This window comes from Symphalangus syndactylus, chromosome 1, assembly GCF_028878055.3.
Source record: "Symphalangus syndactylus isolate Jambi chromosome 1, NHGRI_mSymSyn1-v2.1_pri, whole genome shotgun sequence".
Classification (NCBI taxonomy): Eukaryota; Metazoa; Chordata; class Mammalia; order Primates; family Hylobatidae; genus Symphalangus; species Symphalangus syndactylus.
In genome coordinates this window covers 58,810,524-58,830,396 of record NC_072423.2, presented here as the reverse complement: position 1 = coordinate 58,830,396, position 19,873 = coordinate 58,810,524, and the positions used below count along the sequence as shown (strand labels likewise).

Genomic DNA, 19,873 nt, shown 5'->3' with positions numbered 1-19,873 from the left:
GCAGGGCTTAGCCCTGCACTGGCCAAGGAATGCATGACACTTGAGGTCTCAGCCAGATTGATCCAGATTTTAATAACTGAAAGTGAATGTACTGCTGTTCCCGAGCTCGGGGGACAAAAGAGTGAGTCAACAGAACACGGTTTAAAGTGATGATTGAATAAAAATAAAACCTGTTCATGCTCGCACCCCACGGACTGCAGAACCACTTCACTGAACACTAAAGTATACATCCTAAGAGGAGCTACTGAATAATGCAGTGGCCATGTCTCCGGTAACGAGCAGCAGGTGCCAGTGCAGTCCAGCTGGGCTGGAGAGGAACCGGGACAAGTGGAGGATGGGGCAGAAGAGTCAGAGAGGAGAGACAGGAAGTGTGGCCATTGTTCTGAATGTACTAAGCCGTTTCTGAAGCGACTGAAGTAGGTTCAGTGACTTGACATTTTAAGAAGCTGTGTGTGCGGAGGACGCACATGCGGAGATGAGCACGAGGCTGGAAGGCTGCATCCAACTGAAGTTAACTGGTCCTTTGTTGCTTCTCCAGTCTAAGCTCTGTGGAGGGATGTCAAGGCCAGAATGGGATCCAGAAGGGTGGAGGATGGGGTTGCCTTAGTAGCATGAAGGATTGATGGGAGGCAAGAAGAGCCGAAAGTTACTTTTTGAATAATTTGGCTCATATTTGAATTTATTTGATTAGTAGAGCAGTAGAGCAATGTCTGGCATCCCTCCTGCTTGGAAGGCAGACTTCCCTTTTCCAGCCAAATTCAGTAAGGTTCAGGTAAGGAAAAGCTGGAACACGTGCCCTAAACGATATCTTCTCTCGGCAGTAAAGAGTATGGGAGTTGGAGCGAAGATGGGTTCAAATCTCAAATACAGCCCAGCCCCCTTCACTGGAGCAGAGCTGAAAGTGTTTTGAAACTCAAACCCTAATTAGTAATAAGGAAGACACTTTTTGCCTGGGACACCCCCTCCCCACTGTGCAAAGATCTCTCTAGGGACCTAATATGGTGGAAGGTGATAGGCAACTGTATGACAACGTAGGGATATGGAGTCCTGCCTAAATGTAATTCCTGAAGAAAAAGCGAATAATACAGAGCAACTGAACAGAGAGAATTTGAAGAGAGATGATAGCAGCAAGGTGCAAAAGGTAAAGTGGCAAGACTTGCAACCAGGTAGACAACAAGCATGAAAAGAGGTGGAGAAAGCAGTTTCAGAGAAGGAATTAACGGGGAAATGGCGATTGCATTAATAGAAACAGAGGGGAAGGGAGAAGATTCAGAGATAAGAGAAGAGAGGTGAGTGAGTCCGATTTTAAACATGCTGAAACAAAAACATCTCCGTGACATTCACCAGCACTTGGAAACAGAGGCCGGAGCTCCAGAGGGAGTTTGGCTTCTTGTCTCCACCCACCCCTACAGCGGCAGAGGTGGAGGTTTTCCATGTTCCCGTGCCAGAAAGAGGAACTAAGCCCCAGCTTTAACACACACAGTGGCTACAAGAAATAAACAACAAATCTATTTTTCACATTGACTGATCTAACACCCCAACGGGTTGGCAATGTCTCCGTGTGTTAGAGAGCAAAGACCCAGCATAAGTAAATGCTGAACTAAGAGCTAAGGACTGCAACTGTAGATGCTGTGAAGTTTGTTGCATGCAATAATGAAAATGTCAGATGCCACATGAATGAGGAACTTGGTACATAAGAAACACATGTTATTTAACAATCTGCCACTGAGTGAACAAAAACCAGCTGAAATCAAGCTAGAGGCAGCCAAGAACACACTACTGAAGTCATTACAGAGCAATACTAGGATTGTCACAGGAGCAGCAGGGCTGTGATTCTTACTCTGACAGAAGTCCAGATCAGAGGAGATGGACAGAGCATGCAGGAAAACTGCTAATACACGAAAAAAAAAAAAAAAAAAAAAGTACTCACTTAAAACGAGTGAATACAGCACATAGGATGGCAAGACAAAGAAAAAGAAGCGGTGTCACTCCCCTCGAAGATGCGCTTATCTCTGGGCTTACCCTTGTGATCCTCTTACTTGCTTGGCTACATTCTTTACATCTTCCACTGGCAGGTACAATAACCTCCCGAAACAGTTTCCCAAGCGCCCTCAAGAGCATGAAAAGGCTCCTGTTAGAGAGGGGCGCACCTATTCCATGAGGGACAGAGCTGAGCACTCCAGACTTCAACAGGTGCAGAGGCCAAAGGTCTGAAATCACATGCCTATGACAAAGGAAATGCAGGCTCCAGCAATTATACAAATTAAAACCAGGCAAAGCACATGTGGGCACAGTAGAAAAGAATATAGGCTAATTCAGCAGAAAACGTTTCACAGCAAATGTTACATTGTGGTGATAAATTTAAACATTATGACAGTTTAGCCTCAATTTTCTGATCTGCAAAATGGGAATAAGACCACCTCTCTTATAGGGCTGTTGTGAGAACTGCAGGAAAATAAAATTTTGATCAGAAGACCAACTGAGTAAATTGACTCTAATCTTAAAAGAAAACTAGGGTATGTGAACAGTTGTAAGCTTTTATTCATTCATTTATTTATTTTGGAAATGGAATTTTACTCTTGTTGCCCAGGCAAGAGTGCAATGGTGTGATCTCTGCTCATTGCAACCTCCACCTCCTGGGTTCAAGCGATTCTCCTGCCTCAGCCTCCTGAGTAGCTGGGATTACAGCCATGCGTCACCATGCCTGGCTATTTTTTTTTTTGGATTATTACTAGAGACAGGGTTTCACCATGTTGGCTAGGCTGGTCTTGAACTCCTGACCTCATGTGATCCACTCACCTTGGCCTCCCAAAGTGCTGGAATTACAGGTGTGAGCCGCCACGCCCAGCCAGTTGTAAGCTTTTTAAATTCACATTTCACGAGAAGCGATACAGGAGAACAGTTAGGAATGTCTGTGTTAGCATCCTGAGAATGCAACTAGCTATATAATCTGAGCAAGTTGATAGCTCTGTGCCCCATTGTTTTCATATAAAAAATGGATCTAATAGAAATATGTTGGTCTTAGGTCTATTTAGGATTAAATGAGGGAATATGAGTAACATTCTTACAGTGGTAACAGGCATATGCATAGCATATGTTTATTAAATGGTCATTATTATTAATCAGAGAAGTAGCTCTAGGAAGTTTCCTAAAACTTCCTTACCTGAGCTACTAACTCTACATAAAAAAAATGCTTTATTATTTTTGTGTTTTTATTCTAGGAATTGTCTGGAATTTTTGTGGAATCATGAGAAAATTTGAACACAAATATCTCCCGTGAACTAACTGAGCAAGAACTCACTTATCACCAAGGGGATGGTGCTAAGCCATTCACGAGGGATCTGCTCCTGTGGTCCAAACACCTCCCACCAGGCTCCACTTCCAACATTGGGAATCACATTTCAACATGAGATTTGGAGTTGACAAACGTCCAAACCATGTCTCCAACCAACCATCTATACAGGTCTTTTTTTTTTTTTTTTTAAATCTATGATTCAGTGTGATAGTGGGGGTGGATGTGGCTTTTGGTGTGCCTGCTCCTAGTAGGTACCATGCACATACTAGGACATGACCAGGCTAGTGTTCAGACAACATGAAGACAAACCAGTTCTTCAGGTGTTAAAATAATTTCACTAGTTATAGTGGCTACCTTAAGCTCCCCAGTGACTGTTCCCCAAACTTCCAGGGATGCTTTGTCATCCAGTAGTAGAAAGGTTTATACCTAGTTCAAGGAAATTTTTTCAAAATAAGGTATCATCACAGCTCTTATACAGATATAAACAAATGTCAACAATTTATTTAACTTATTAAATGATGAGATAACTGGAAAAGCTGTCACAAAAACCTCAGTGAGAACCCGAAGACCAGACAAATATATAAGCCCATCAGGAGGGAATGTTGAAACAAACTTGGCTAAGCAATGCAAAACTGGCTTCCTCCACAGCAGAGAGGGAAGTTAATTGAATTTCTACAGCACAACAACTCTTTGCATGTCTATAGACAAGAATTATTTGCCTTATGTCAGTGTTGTACAATTTACTTCTATAGAGTTAACTATATCTAGGTATCTCTATAGAATTATAAAATAACTCAGACAATTAAAAGCACAAACCCCACAGAATCAGCTAATCCTGAACTGAACGGTGTGCTTCAAACAAGGCACAGTTTTCCACTGATGACACCTGGTAATCTTTTGACCCAATTAAAAATCTTTCAAATTTTTTGTTACTATCTCCCCCATCTTGATCAAGAATAATGATAAGGAAAAATTCTCCTAAGGCCAGTCTCATTAGAATTGGCCTGATCGTTTGCACAGCTGCAGTGAGAGGACTTCTAAAGTTTGCTTTGGAAATCTAGAGCTCTGCAGTATTGAATAATCACAAAATTAAACTCTGTTGGGAAGTTTTCATAAAGAATTTCAGTTTGGGCTTTTCAAAGTGCCTGTTATTTGTTATCCCAAAGCTAGGAAACTAAGCCCAAAAAATTCTCTCTACCTAATTTTACCTGCAGTACCTACAAATGTGGGTGAATTCCTCTCTTCTCAATGTCCCCGGTCTAGCAGAAGGTAGCTTTTCTCAGTATGTGTCAGGCAGGGCCCCTGTAAGCCAGGTTCCAGGCCAGTCTTTCTGAGAGGACTTTGTGGGCATTCGTTCCATAAGAAAGTCATAAGTAAAATATTCAATTTTATTTGCTTAACAGTGGCTGTCACACCTGATTAATGAGAATTATTCTCAAATATGACATTCCAGGCAAGAACTTAGTTGCATACCTGGTTTTTCCAATTATATCATGGTATAAAGGAGGACAGATTCTTACTGAGCCTGTTGAAATAACTATTTTGCCATGAACAATAAGGAGACTTAGTAAGAATTTCTGATTTTGGGTTATGGGAGGCAGGGGAGGAAGGGAAAGGGAAACGGGTTAGTGACAATTAGATATCATTTAAAAATGCTTCATTTTCATTTCCAATAGCAGCATCTACTAAACTGTTATTGGTTACAGATAGGTTAAGAATAAAAAAGGAGGACTTGTTTACAGATAAAGAGAGTACACTAAAAGAACACCAACAGTATCCTAAACAAAGATCTGTAATAAAAATTTCTTCATCAGTTCATTCAGTCCTATGTAATTAAATTATGTTCCACCAGATCTTGGATTCAAGAAGCCTTATGCCTCTTGGCTAAAAAAAGTTTGAAAATCCTGACTCGGCCCATTGGTAAGCAGTGCCATCTTTACATAAGAATTTATTCTTAGATGATTCTTACTGATCATTGGCAACACAAATGTTGATACAATTCTGCTTATTCAGGTGAGAATCAGAGTAAAGTAAAAGTTATCTGCACATGACAGAAATGTGAAATAGGTATGATTATTTATTACTGATAATTTTCAAATATGAAAGATCTTATATTAGTTCAGAATAAAGCAACTGAAATTTGGTTTCTTCTGTGGGATACAAAACAAAATCACATTACCATTCCAAAAAAAGTTTAGACAAAATATCTCTAAGGATAATATTAAATTTAGACAAAATATTTCTAAGGATAATATTAAGTCCATATACAAATGTTATATCTAATTTATAAATGCATGAATATAATTTTTATAGAGAAAAACCCTGAGATATAATATACAATATTTCTGAGATGTTGCATACATAGTATACCAAGACTATACCAGGAATATCTAGTAAAGAATTCAGTAACTCTGGAGTAGTGACTAGACATGTGTATTTTTATAAAACTCTATGGGTAAGTCTGATGTGCCTCTCTAATTTAGGATCACTGGCCAGACGATGCTAGATTCAAATTACAAAAGTAGGTTTGTTCCAAGTAGGCATTTTAAAAAATAGCTGAAATTGACTGTTAACACTATACTATTTTTGTGGAATATTATCAGGCAAAGTGCCACCAGAATTCTGATCAATAGGAACATATTTTAGATAATGTGGGCATTGATAGACCTCTAATAATTTCTCATGAAAACAACACACAATTTCTGAAATATTTATATTAATACATCTTATGTATTGAAATTTAATCTTGAGAAATCTGAGCATGTCTTCTGCTGTGCCAATTCCCTAAACAAACCTAATTATTTCTAGCATCATTTAATAGAAACTAATCATTAATTTTCCAGAGATCTTCTGGGAAATCTCAAGGATAGTTTTAGGTATAAAAGATATTCTGAAAGTTTTATTTTTTCTTTTTTTAGAATTTGAGTTTTTGAAGGCAAAAATCAAAAAGAATGTCAGAGGAAATTTAGAGATGTGATTAAGATAGAACCTCCTGTGGGTGCCTGAGAGACAATACATGATTGTTCATTTAATCAAAGAGACAACAAAGCATTTAAAAGTAAACATAAAGGTAACACAACTAAAAAAAACCTTAGCCTTTCATGAAAGAGGAAGCTTTGTTCTTTGTTAGATTTTTTTCCCCTAAAGAATCTCAGTAGAAAATCTCTACATCCCTTTAAGATAATTTTTATAAAGAAAATAGGTAAAATCATGACTCTCATACAGACATAAAATGAACATGTGTCAAAGATTTTATTTAACTCATTAATCAATGAATAAAGAACTGGAAAAGTTGTTACAATCAGTTCAAAGGAGAATTCAAAGACCAGAAAAACATAGGCTCTTCAGATATGTTGAAATTAATTTACTTAATAGGTGTAACACTGGCCTCTTCCACAGTAGGTGCGGACGGGGGTGTTGGGGGGAGCTGGGTATCGGCAGGGCAGAATCAATTGAACATCTACCAGGCAATATTTTTCACATGCCTATAGACAATAATTAATTACATTACTATCAGTTTTCTACAAGCTAACTTCCCTGTCTACAGAGCTATGGGATAGCTCAACATAATGAAAGGTCTAAACTCCATAAAATCAAATAGTCTAGGAGAAAGTGCTCAATGTCATGTGCTGTTTTTCTATTGAAGACACCTACTAAACTTTGGGTTCATTTAAAAGTCATTCACATTGTCTTCTTATACCCTGACACAGCAGGGAACCTTTGGAACCCCATTCTATCAGTTTTCCAGGCTTGTTAATATTTACCACTGCTTGTTAAATATGTTTACTATCCCTCCTGTACACAATAGAGAAAAAGTTTCTGTCCTTGATGAGCTCTTAGTACAATGGGAAAGACAGACCAGTAAACAGAGCATAGATAAGCACAAGGTACTTGTAGAGGGAGGCACTAAATCTAACTTTTAAAGTCAGGGCAGGCTTTCTGGAGCAACAGTAGCAATTAGCAAAGAGATTGGGATGGGTGGATAGGAAGGGAACAAGAAAAAAGGGGCCCCAGACAGAAGAAATGGTATGAGCCATAACCTGGAGGCAAACTAAACCACGGTGAATTTAAGGAACTGCGAATAGTTCACTTAGGCTTTTGGGGAGAAAAATATACTTTTTACCATTCTTAACTTGGCTCAGGAATACACCCCTCAGTAGCAGCGATATCCTCATTGCCTTGAAGGATTTTAAGAAAAATGCATAGTGAACATATGACAGGCAAACTGTGGGAGCAGGGTATTGTAAATAATTCCCAGCCAATTCTAAAAATGGCTTGCAGCCATTCTAAATATTGCCTAGGAATTATTTATAATGCCTGATATAACATTCTGTGATAACATCAGCACACACAGTTGAGAGTCTGTTAAAATTTAATCCCAATTTAAAAGCTAGGCAGACGGGGTCAACACGAGAACAGGGAAAGGATTTTCATCAGTAGCATCTTATTCAAGTAAAAGTTAGAAAAGACCCTCAAACTCAAAAAATTAAAATGATCATTTCCCAGAGTTGGTAAATTTTTAAGTGGACAGAAGGTGTTCTCTTCTTGGGATTGGTTGCCATATTCAACAGAGGACTAGATTTTCATCAGTCTTGGTGAGATGGGTTGTTGGGAATAAATTCTACTTGTTGGCACATATGTCCCCAGCCTATCCTAATTCTAAAATTACATCTGAAAAAAATGAGATTGTAATCAGAGCTGCCAACAATAAAGAACTCTTCATAAACATGACAGCTACCATTCATTTACTACTTACCATGTATTAGGCACTTAAAAAAATCAAAACCTTATGTGACAGATAGTAAATTATCACATCTACTTTACAGATAAATAAATTAAGAATCAGGGAGATTATGTAAGTTGCCTAAATTTTCATAAGTTGTAAGTAGAAGAATTTGGATTCAAATATACATTTATTAGTCCTAAAGCCTGTGGTCTAAAAAGTATACAACATCCAGAGAAAAACAGAGCTCCCTCCAAGGACTTTTAAATGATGACATTTATTAACAGCGTCTGAGATTATGAAAGGGGACTTGTTATCTGGGAAGTAGACTTCTGGACCATAACCAGGCCTGCCTTTAACATCATTCGTAAGGCCTTGGACAAGAATACAAATGAAAATCCACGTACCATATGTCTCAATATTAAAAGTAATAAATCAATCTAACAAGCTGTTAAATAAAATACGTTCTATACCCTTGCCTTGATAAATATATTTTATAATGACTGGAAGATCAGGGTCAAATTTAGAATCCCTCAGCTCAAAACATGGCACCTTGTCTACCCAAGTCCACCCCCTCCAACTCCCACACACACACTCCCAAGTTCTGGCTCTGTCCCACACTACAAGGGACCTGGCATGCATGTATGCTGTCACCCCATCCCACATGTCCAAGCTCCATCCACAACCCCCACACAGCTGTCCCTTAGCCACTGGTTATGTGATCCACCTCCAGAGTATAGATTTAGGGAAAAGTCCCACATAAGTCCTAGAAGCAAGCTCAGGTTCCTCTGGACAGGAGGTCCTGGAAACCCAAGTATGGCCTATAAAGTGATATCCGAAGTACTGTCTTTAAACCTATCTTGGTCCTTGAACTGTTTATTACTAGTCTGCATCAAGAAAAGTACAGAAAGTGAAAATACGCATCTCTAGCTTTTCATTGCAATCTGACATTTGCTGCAACATCCAAGGGTAGGATTTCATATTAAAAAAATAGATATTGGTGGGCCAAGAATAGGAAATTTTTAAAGCTGGGGTTGGGGTTTTACCCATAAATGGGTAGAAAAGCTCTGCCTAGAATGGGAAGGAGGAGAAAATCCTGAGGGACACAGCCCTTTGCCCACAGACCCACCCACCATGGGGAAGGGCCCAGCCTCAGGAGGGCTTGGCCAAGGACTTCCAAAAGGGGCTTCCTCTTACCCAGATCTAAGAGCAACCCTGACAATCACAAGACCATTTCTGCTCTTTCAGTGTTACTTTAAAGATCTGCATGGCTGGGGCCTTGGGCTTAATGAAGCTGAGAGAAACGGGAAAGCAAGCTTTGCTGTTACTGTGTGAGCTTTGGGGATCCCACATGACAATAAGCAGATGTATAGCTAATAATGGCTAACAGGAAACCGCTAAGCCTTTAGAATTCCTGCTACCAACATTCTGCTGATTACTTCCACCAGGAAAATCAGGTCAAAGCCAATAAAATTTAGCTCCTATTAACTGAGGACTATTCTGACAGTTCAATGGAAAGATTTTAGATTCCCTGTATCTTTTCTTGCTCCAAATCCCAATTCCTGCTGAAGACACATTCTTCAGCCTCTTTTTTTTCTATGTCTGTTGATAAAGGAATTTTAAAATAAAGCAAGGGAATTTGAGACATTTGAGATCTGTTTCAAAGAAAATGAATTTTTTAAGGAGTAATACAAATGTAACCCAAACTGCTACTTGCAGTCTTGATACTATTTCCTGAAGGTTTTGGCCAGGAAGAAATTGTTTTTAAAATGACTTAGGATAAGGAATAAGATTTGCTACTATGATTTTTTCCTTTTCATAATTCTATTTGTTCAAACCTTAACATGCATATCCTTCACTCTTTACCTACTCCCTCCCTTTTTCTATCCCCTTCAATACACACATATGCATACCCACACCAATAAACCAAGAGGTGATGAGAATTGTAATAGCTCCATTTTGTTTAAACACTATATTTAACTATTAATAAATAATAAGCTTAGCAAATACTTATTTTTGGTACAAATCATGTAATAAATAATTATACTTCCAAAGTAATAAATGCCCGGCTACAATTAACTTATTTTTATTAAAATACTAAAATTTTATTCTAGTGTAGCTCCTAGAAATTCTTTATTAAAACACAAATTTCAATGGTCTGGATTTTATGTAGACAAGCAACACAGAAGGTAAATGTAAAAAGGGAAGTCTGCCAGTACCTTCCTTAGAGAAAATTCCTCTCGGTTTCTCCCAGAGCACACATGTATTTTATGACAAATTGGCCTCCTTTACTTTCAGGCCAGGGTTTTATTCAGCAGCAAAGTTCACTATGAACTTTACATGAAGGTTAAATTAAAGACTGTAAACCAACAAGAGTTTTCAATATCACACTTAAAATTACATAAATAGTGGTCAGTAGCACCAATACCTTCGTGAAATACAAGTTCCCGTTAAGTACATATAGGATTTTAACCCTGGAATAGTCTGTCAACAATATCCCTTTTTCCTCAAACAGTGACTTGATCTCTGGAGGCCTAAATGATTTAGATCTGTTTTTCCTGGGCATTTCTTGGTATTAACTTATCTTACGCAGGCTTCTTTTCTTTCCCATAGACAAATAACTCTAAGCTTTAACATGCGTAAGAATTATTTAGAAACATTTATAAAATTTAGATTTCCAAGCCACATCCCTAAAGATTTCAAGTCAGTACATCTGATATCTCACTAGGAATCTGTACTTTTAAGAAATATCTTAGGTGATTTCAATGCAGTTGTTTAATAGAACGGCTTTAAAGGGATGCCATATTGGAACCATGACTGTCTCTAAGTACTGAATTGGATCAACTCAGGCTTACTGGCAGTTTGAGCTCATTTTATTTTGATGGCCATGGTATCATGGTGGGGAGAAGTAAAATTTCACAGAATATGTCACAAACCATAAACATTATGGAAATTAGTTGAGTAATTATATAATCAAAGTTGCTAAAGTAAATACAGGTCTGTGTACGCTCTATTATCAGGAAACTTTTTGTTAATTAAAGCAAGCAAATGACTGTATATTATTATATTTCAATCCTATGGTTTAACATTCTCAAAGAATATTAATTAATAAGGGAGAGTATCTGCTATTTAATATTTAGTTTGGAGACCAGACATCGTGAAGTTACATGTAAGCTTGTATCTAATCCCAAAAGTTAGAGTTGTGTTGCTCTGTAGAATGTTAATCAGGTTTGCATCTATGAAAAAATTTATTTCAGTGTTCTTTTGTGTGCCTGACTACATATGAATTTGTCAAATTCTCCTTTGAATCCATCTTACTGACTCTTTCATTAAGCAACGGGTTGAATGAAAGAATTGACATGTATTAATTTTATATTTGTATGAGAGTCATGTTTTTGAATTTTTTTGAGAATTGTGCTTTGATTGTTTTGGAGTACCAATGAGATCTCAGCTGCACTTACCTGCCAAGGCCAATTAATCCATGTTGGCCAAGAAGTGTAAGTTCTTGCGTTGTTTAAACCCAGGCACATCTTTTCTTGGCTCTCTGAGTGAATCTCAAGCAGCAGTAGACTCTTGCTGACTCTCTGTTTCTCTTTTCAGTTTCCTGTCCGTGTTTTTGTTTTGTTTCTGGTTCTTGGCCACATTCAGTTCTGATTCTAGTTTGTACACAGCCAGTGCATTATTTCCCACTGGAGGCCGCGATGGGGACTTGGTTTCATGGCTTGACAGTGTGGCTATCTGTATCAGGATGATGGACATCTGCCTTCTGTCACGGGAGAGACCAAAGATAATATTTTTTTTCTGTATGTCTCTTTATGTCTCCAAATCAATTAAGAATATATTTTGTACCCACTAAAAAGGAAAACAGCTCTTTGAGATAGAAATTGGTGAGTTTTTTGTGTTTCAGTTGACTTTGCAAAACCTGTGGCTCAGATTAGGTAAGTGAAATGTGTGTCTGTGTGTCTATAATTGAGAAAAGCCTTAACCTCTCATTTTGTGAATTTGAAAATTTTCCTACCTCTGAAGAGTATTAATAAATTTGAAGATAAAGTCCCTCAAAATACAGAAGCTTTGTATTGTATTGATGTAATAAATGCCTATGTAAGTAGAACATTCTTTAAATTCCCCCAGAAAACAAACAGAAATTTAAATGTGATAGCATTTTAAGACAAAACAAATTAACTTCTAGCCCAGAAACATGTTGTACATAATAATCTAAATTCACATAATCAAGATGAACCACTGGACAAATAAGACTGGTTGATAATTTTGATTAAGAAAATTATCTACATATCTTTCTTGTTAATTAGGGTTTAGTATAAGAATTTTTTAAATTTTTAAATAAATTTGCAAAACTTCTTGTACAGGCTTATTGATCAAATAAGCTAACTCTACTCCTACATTTTTTTTTAAATTTAAAAAATATAAAACTGTGTTCAACTAAAATTAATTATAAACTTGATAAGCTTTTGGATATAAACAGCAATTATGTTCTGATATTCTGTAGGGTTTCAATCTCAACGTGATTTTCAAAATCCTTAGTTAACTACAAAAAGTTGGACTAATTTTAAATAGAGTTAATTATTGGATAATCTTCAGACACTTGGATAATTTCTAAGTAGAAGAGAATACTGAAACCCAAGTACAGGTTTAATATATGTACTTTTGCTTTAATATATTATAGAGTGGCTACAGTTTTAAGTAATATTAGTAAATTTGCTCATTCTTGACATTTTAAGAACGCATAAAACTGATGCATGTGGCTACAGGGACTGGGCTTTGCTGATTAGTTTGCTTTACTGCTTATGTGATAGAGAATTATGAATGACCTATCTCTTGGCAAAATTGAAGTTAGTTTATTTGGTGGAAGTTACATTTAGTATGGGTAACTGAGATTATACCAGAAACAGAGCATCAGAGGAATACAACTCTGTATGCAAAATAATGAGATATGTTTTTGTTTTCCCAGAAGACTGAGATCAGTGTTGACCTAAAGGAAAGTGTCAGCTTGTTCTAAACTGTAAAATATCATAGTGAAGAACAAAATTTAAGTTTGTCTAGCAAGTTGTAGACATTTTGAGGGAACTGAACTTTATTTACCTTGGTTTATAGTATCCAAGTCTGAAAAAAAAGAATTATATTAAAATTTTGAAAAAGTTTGCACAGCCTTGATGGACTTATTCTTGTTAATTTGTAAAGAAGCTTGAGAACACTTTACTGCCAGCTAGAAATTAACACAAACAAGTATTCATGCAAACTAGAAAGTCAGTTTCTGTCTGTTGAAATGACAACTGATCTTGAAATATTTAGTCTGAACAATGGGTAATAAATGATTGTTCTTTACTTCTGTGCAACCTGTCCAAATAGTATTCCATACACCAGAATAATTTTCTGTGCTTTGTGTTGCTTTATAATGTCTTTGATTATCATTAAAACAAATAAAAGTTTGTTCTCCTAACAGTGCTAAGGTCAGAGAATGGATTCTGCAGAAGCAGATGCTGAAATACTTTGGTGGGCAGGGCTCAACATCTCCAGGGACAGGGCAGGGCAGAAGCAAGGTAAGGAATTGGCAGAAGTCAAACAACATTGCAGTTCCCAACCCTAGGGGAGCTCTGGAACACAAATGGCTCATCAGAGTATCCAACATTGGACCAAAATGGCCAGAGCTTTATACCCAAGACCTGATGGGTCACTGGTTATGGGCCACCCTGGGAGCTGTTAGCTGAGAACAGCCCTGAGGGAGTTGATAGTTTAAGGCAGCCTGCTAACAGCTGGGCACCAAGTGCCTCCATGAACTGAAATCTGGGCAGTTCACTTTCATGCCCACCACAATCTACTACAGTCACCTTACCTTCTGCTATGTTTATTTTAAAATATTGTACTGTTACCTTGATTCAATAAGTAGCCAACTATTCTATCTCAGGAATCCCTGGATCTTGCCTAATCAGGTAAGAAATCACTTGTAAAAACTCTTGAGTTAACCTTCTCAAGATCAGAACTCAAATTTAGAAAAGGACAAATTTTTACGATACTTTTTATTATTATCTAAAACTAACTTTGAGGTTTTACACTTGGCCCCTGGATAATCACCAAATATGTCTCCTGTTGCCTTATAAAAAGAGGGATGCTAGAAAGCATAGGTATGCTCCATATTTCTCAATGAGCTCAATACTATTGTAAGTTGTCAAATCAAAGGATAAATGTGTGTGGGTTAAATATTATTAATAAAACAGTTTCAGGGATTATACTCTTTACAGCAGTGTTTCTCAAAATGAGGTTCTTAGACGTCGTCATCCAGGACCTTGTTAAAAATGCAAATTATAGAGCCCCATCCCAGGCTTACCAAATGAGAAATTATGAGGATGGGATCCAGCAATCTGTGTTTTAATAAGTCTTTCAAGCGATACTGATGCCTGATAAAGGGTAAAAACCGCCGCGTTACAGAATAGATGGAAAGGCCCTGGAAATTGGTTAATAACCTCACTGTCCACTATGTTGTCTTATCCTCAGGAGAAACATTGGTCAAATCCTCATGAAAGTGTTATGTATTTTACTGAAATAGAGAATTTTATACTCTTGCATTTTTATATTATTGGTTACTGTGATAAATCAATTACAGCATTTAGATTCATTACCAATCAGGTTTTTCTGTCCTACCCTGGATGCTTTCCTGAAGACTCTGCTATAAACGACAGGCTTGAATTTTTATCTTCATCAAAAGACAGTCTCAATAACTCATCGGAAGGTCTATACCAGTGATTTTAAGGCAAAGACTCAAGGGTCAGGGTTTAGAACTTAAAGATGATGTTACTTAAGCAACTAACTTTTCCTGAAGACAAAGCCAGGATTTGCAAAACATGTTTTTTTACTCCAGAAGGAGACAATTTCTTGAAAGTAAAACAAAAATCAATTACATCAAACTAAATGAAACAATGGAAAAAATTTAAATGTAGTTATTTATTTTGGAATACATTTAGTATTATGTTTAAAGTGCTATTATTTAATCAGTATATAAGAAAGCTCTTTTTCTTTTTTTAGATGTATTTCTTTTTTTTTTTTTTTTTTTTTTTGAGACGGAGTCTCGCTCTGTCACCCAGGCTGGAGTGCAGTGGCGCAATCTCGGCTCACTGCAAGCTCCGCCTCCCGGGTTCACGCCATTCTCCTGCCTCAGCCTCCCGAGTAGCTGGGACTACAGGCGCCCGCCACCACGCCCGGCTAATTTTTTGTATTTTTAGTAGACACGGGGTTTCACCGTGGTCTCGATCTCCCGACCTCGTGATCCGCCCGCCTCGGCCTCCCAAAGTGCTGGGATTACAAGCGTGAGCCACCGCGCCCAGCCTTTTAGATGTATTTCTACTCATAATTTAGTAGACTATGCTTTTCCCAATTGAAATGAAATATTTGGTAAATGACATCTGATTCCCTTCAGAATTCAAATACTTTTACAGAGTCTTCTTATTTTTAATGAAAATGTGGTTATTTGCATGTTTTCAATGAGAGTCTGTCCACCTTCTTACTAGAGAATCATTGTAAAAATTAATTGTGCAACCAGGACCATAACTGGAGTTTTGTATTTGGGAAAGATTCTTATTTGATATGGCTTCACAAGCTCACCATTAAAGAATAAAGATTGCACGTGATATGTGGAGCCAATAACTACAAGGCCCTCCTAGGAAAACTGGCCTGGAACTTGTTTCATTGTCTGGAAGATTCCAGACTCAAAGGGGCAAGGAATGTTATTTATTGGTATTCAGAATCTTATAAAATCCTGGGAATATTTATGAGGTAGGATTTCACTCTGACTTACAGGTACCACATGTGAAATTTCACAGAAGGCATTTCTTGATCTTGGTTTTCTACAATCAGGATAAAAGAACAAATAATATAGGCTTTTAAAAGTCCAAGACAAGATTTTTCTAGAAAATGTTCATGTGGAAGTTAATTTTCTTGTCTTAGTTTATGAAATACAGTATGCTTGAAGAGCCTTATATTGTGAATTTATGCTTCTTGCTGTACCTACATAAATAATCAGGTCAAAATTAAATGAGGGTAGCCTTTTTATGTTGTGAGGAGTAATTTTAGAGGGATAACTGTATGTAGAAGAATGAAACTAGATGCCTATCTATTACCACACACAAAAGTCAAATAAAAATGGATTAGAGACTTGAATCTAGGACCTGAAACTATGAAACTACTAGAAGAAAACATTGGGGAAATACTCCAGGACATTGGTCTATGCAAAGATTTCTTGTGTGAGACCTCAAAAGCACAGGTAACCAAAGCAAAAATAAGCAATTGGAATCATATCAAGCTAAACAGCTTCTGCACAGCAAAGGAAACAATCAACAAAGTGAACAGATAACCCACAGAATGGGAGAAAATATTTGCAAACTATTCATCACAAGAGATTAATAACCAGAATGTATATGGAGCTCAAGTAACTCAATAGCAAAGAAATCAATAATCTGGTTTAAAAATGTGCAAAAGATTGAAAAGACATTTATCAAAAGAAGACATACAGGCTGGCATGGTTGCTCATGCTTGTAATCCCAGCACTTTGGGAGGCTGAGGTCAGAGGATCACTTGAGCTCAGGAGTTTGAGACCAGCCTGGGAAACATAGTGTGACCCTGTCTCTACAAAAAATGTAAAAAATTAACGAGGCATGGTGACGCATGTCTGTTGTCCTAGCTACTCAGGAAGCTGAGGTGGGAGGATCGCTTGAGCCCAGGAGTTCAAGGCTGCAGTAAGCCATAATTGCACCACTGCACTCCAGCCTGGGTGACAGAGTGAGACTCTGTCTCAAAAAAAAAAAAAAAAAAAAAAAAGTTCAATGAATGAGGCATCTCACACTCAAGTTGGCTAAGGTGATGTAGCAATTCTACCATTGGGTATATGCTAAAAGAAAGGAAATCAACATATCAAAAAGTTATCTATAATCCCATGTTTATTGCAGCAGTATTCACAATAGCCAAAACATGAAATTAACCTAAGTTCCTATCAAAGCATGAATGGGTAAAGAAAATGTGGTATATATACACAGTGAAATACTATTCAGCCATAAAAAATGACATCCTGCCATTTGCATGGATGGAACTGGAGGTCATTATGTTAAGTAAATTAAGCCAACCACAGAAAGACAAATATCCATGTTCTCATTCATATGCAGGAGCTAAAAAACTGGATCTCACAAAAGTAAAGAGCAGACTGATGGCTACCAGAGGCTAATAATGGAAGGGGAAAGGGAAGGGATGCAAGGGAAAAAAAGAATGTAAATATTTATTGCCACTGAACTGTGCACTTGAAAATGGTAAAGATGATAAATTATATATGTGTATTTTACCTCAATAAAAAAGAATCAACTTTAGAGACTAGTTATGATCATGGTAGGGGTAGGGGTGCCGTTGAGAAAATTGTTCAAAATTTGAAATAAAGTTTAAGGATAACTAATACGGTTTGGCTCTGTGTCCCCACTCAGATCTCACCTTGATTTGTAATCCCCACATGCCGAGGGAGGGAGGTGATTGGATCATGAAGGTAGTTTGCCACATGCTGTTCTCATGATAGTGAGTGAGTTGTCATAGATCTGATGGTTTTATAAGTCTTTGAAAGTTCCTTCTTTGTTCCTCTCTCCTGCCGCCTTGTGAAGAAGGTGCCTGCTTCCCCTTCTGCCATAATTGTTAAGTTTTCTGAGACCTCCCCAGCCATGTGGAACTGTCAATTAAACCTCTTTCCTTTATAAATTACCCAGTCTCAAGGAAGTTCCTTATAGCAGTGTGAAAATGGACTAATACAATAGCTACATGTTCTTTCAGTATCATTGTTTAATTATAGATTATATAAATATCAAGGAGAATCCACCTATATTTAATTTTGTTATTTAATATTTTTAATTAGAGTCCAAAGACTCTGAAATTACATGATAATTTATAGAGTCCTGTGGAGTAGAAAAGATAACCCAGTTCTTTACTTTGTATGTCATTAACCATTTTTAAAATGTATTCACAAAAATTTCTTACAGCATTTCTTTGACTGCCTGACTATATAAACTTACACACTTAAATTCTCCTTCGAACCAGACTTGCCATCTAACTGGTTTCCTCATCAATTAATGAGTTGCATGTCGTTTTAGGTTTGGTTTTACCACATTTTTCTGAACATATTCAGAATAGGTCAACATGCTACCCAAATTAATTATGAAAAATTTGTCAATTTTCAGCATTTGTTGGATTTTGGTGGGCAATTAGGGGACTGTGAACCTATAATTTCTATTCCCATCAAAAACTACATTTACTCAGCTGTAGGGGACTCATGTCAAAGATAATAAGAAAAAAAGGAAGTGTGAATCCTCAGAAATGATTCATAATTTAGTATCTTAGAATGCAATCTAATGTGAGTAATTTCTTTGAGGAGAGTAACAGAGTTGCAAATGTCACATCCCCAAAATAATGGCAAATACTCTGTGATTCATGTTTAGAAAGACTTCGTACTCGAGATCCCTAACCATAAAATTTAAAAAACAGCAAATAAAACTGAAGAAAACATGAAAGTTATAAATAAAACTTTCTTAAATTTAAAATAGGTGAATTTTCCTATAGTAATACTTCATGGCAAATATAAACCTCTGCATAATATCACAAATCTTTTGCAGTCTTTGAATAAGTAAAATACTTAAAACCAACACATTCAGAGAAAATAAATGCCAATTTATTCATAGAAAGATTGAAAAAGGCTTATAAAGACAGGAGTAATGTAACTTTTAATGAACAAGAATGATCTCAACATTAGACATAATAATTAGAGTCTAAGCTGTTAAAATATGGCTATGTTTAGATAAACAGAAACAGATAAACACAAGTGCAAGGGTTACTACAATGAAAATTCTATTGTACATTATTTCTTATGATTTTTGTAACTTTTATGCAATGTTTGAATATTGAAGACTTTGATTTAAATTTTAAAACATTAATTAAAGTTTCTTAACTTTCTCCCTAGCAAAAACTTCTCATTTTTTTTTATTTGTTTGTTTTTTTTAGGACAGGACTAAGAGAAAGGCAGAGATTCATGGCTTTTTACAATGGTATTTATGGTTATTCCCTCCTCCACCTCATCCCTAACTTACCAGAACACAAAATGATATGGGAAGAAGAGGAAAGTTGATAGAAGGGGAGCTCTAGACAGCCAGGAAAGCTGGAGTCACAAGTGGACAAGGAGACCCATGGAAGCGCCTCATAATGGAAATGGTTCTCCTTTGGTCATCTACAAACTTTACCCAACAATGGGACCTCCTGGTATCATATGAAATAAAACCAGCAGTCTGGTATTTTGGTCCCAGCTGTTAAAACTTCCTTCTGGATGAAGCCTTCTTTTCCATCTCTCTGTGGGGCCACCCTGCTCAGATTTCTCACACTTGGGCAACCTGCCTCGATATGGGAACAATTTTCTCTGGTCACTATCTCAGCCCACAAGGGAGATTTAGCATTTTTAGTGGACCCTCTTCTGCCACAATCCTAGCAGCTTGCAAAGATGAATTTATATCTGTATATATATATCATCTATCTATCCACCCATACATCTATCTAAATGTATATTCTACACACACAAAAAAATGTTTCCACTGTGTAATCTTCGCATAACAATCTACATACATAAATAAGATACACATAGTATCTCAGAACTCATTTGATTCACTGTGAAATCTAAACGTAGGGAAACCTTTACTGAGTGAAGTTTTCTCTTAAAAGCCATCTCTCCCAAAACTAATCCCATCAAAAAATGTAACAGACTATATCAATTTTAACAACAGTAATGAATATTTATGGAATGCTTAATAAATTATTATTTGAAAAACTGTTAT

The 19,873-nt window shown here is 36.9% G+C and overlaps 2 long non-coding RNA genes across 2 annotated transcripts in view; one reads left to right on the top strand and one right to left on the bottom strand.

Moving 5' to 3' along the window:
* The window catches only part of LOC134732017 (uncharacterized), a 60,948-nt gene extending 41,754 nt beyond the window's left edge, over window positions 1–19,194 (bottom strand). Inside the window, exons 1-2 of the long non-coding RNA XR_010114845.1 lie at window positions 19,139–19,194; window positions 11,480–11,784 (exon numbers count right to left, since the gene is read on the bottom strand). This is a non-coding gene — a long non-coding RNA (uncharacterized lncRNA). The remainder of the gene's footprint in view (window positions 1–11,479; window positions 11,785–19,138) is intronic.
* Window positions 551–19,364, top strand: LOC129489638 (uncharacterized). Its single transcript, XR_008660056.2, has 4 exons — window positions 551–772; window positions 3,222–3,463; window positions 5,148–5,215; window positions 19,053–19,364. It is a non-coding gene; the product is annotated as an uncharacterized lncRNA (long non-coding RNA).
* Window positions 19,365–19,873: the final 509 nt, after the last annotated feature.